Below are 1,175 nucleotides of genomic sequence, written 5' to 3' on the forward strand. Positions count from 1 at the left end.
TAACAGTCTACACGAATGTAAACCCCTGATGTAAGTCTATGACTTCATCATGCCCAGAGCATGGTTAGTTTTAACTTTTTTAAACAGTTACGGGTATCATGGCTTGTTAACAATTAAGGCATTTTGCAAGCACAGTATCTTGGTGTGAACAAAAAAATTTAATATTGATTATTTGCTATGATATCTTAAATGTTCAAAGTCTTTTTCAACATGAGAAAATAGCTGCACACATTTAAGTGATTGTTTTATAAAATACAACCTTAAAAAAATTAATAGTGATTGGCTTTGTGGTTCTAGTAATAAGTCCTGTCTTATTTCTTCACATAATATAAATTAAATTCTTATGCAGGATTGCATTAAGACCCAGTAGTTCTTAAACAATAACTATATAAATCCTAAATGCAGCAAAGGCAAACAATCTTCGTAGTGCACTTTGACCTCATTGAAGTTGAAGCTGTTCCTTTCAGATATTTTTCCACTTCAATGTGAAGTAGATTGTTAGGGTTTCATTAGTGGTTTCATTACATGGTTTTACAAAAGAAAAATTGGTTTTGATTTCTGCCACAGTTCACAGTTCTCAGATGAGATCTTCTTTTGGAAATCATATATCCAGGGATGTTTTGAATAACCAAATGCTCTTTAGTAGACAAAAATCTCTCAGTGCAACTGTATTAAATATGCATCTACATCCTTAGCAAAATTACCAGTATATCCTGGAACCAAAGTAAGATGGTTTTCCTGTTCCCACAATCCACTTAATTGTTGTTTTAAAATCTGAATATTTCCACTATTTATAATTTCTGTTTTGGATGACAGTTCTGACCACCACCTTTTAATGACTTCTTAAAGCCAATTTAGAGACACTATTACACACTCTCTGAGTTTGTTTTTAAGTAGTGACTTTACTGGAGGGAACAAGTACACAGCAGCCAGGTGAAGTGCACTGTTTTTCTTCCTGTCAGCTATTGGTCAGCACAGGAAGGCAATCCACCCCAACTCCAAGATCATCTGTCCTCACCAAATCAGCTGCAAGTCCACTTACACTTCTCTTTCTTCAGAAAGTTAAAGCTACGGCCATGGCTGTGACCGGTGGCGGGACTTGCCCGGGCCCTCCCGGGCTCAGCGCGTCTACCCCGGGACCCATGCCAAGGCTGCGGCAGGTGCCGCCGTGGCCC

General features: G+C 38.0%; 1 pseudogene; it reads right to left on the reverse strand.

Moving 5' to 3' along the window:
- Positions 1 to 564: 564 nt before the first annotated feature.
- LOC102468259 (KATNB1-like protein 1) overlaps positions 565 to 1,175 on the reverse strand; it is a 2,356-nt pseudogene continuing 1,745 nt past the window's right edge.

Source organism: Tupaia chinensis, unplaced genomic scaffold (assembly GCF_000334495.1).
Source record: "Tupaia chinensis unplaced genomic scaffold, TupChi_1.0 Scaffold000138_1, whole genome shotgun sequence".
NCBI lineage: Eukaryota > Metazoa > Chordata > Mammalia > Scandentia > Tupaiidae > Tupaia > Tupaia belangeri.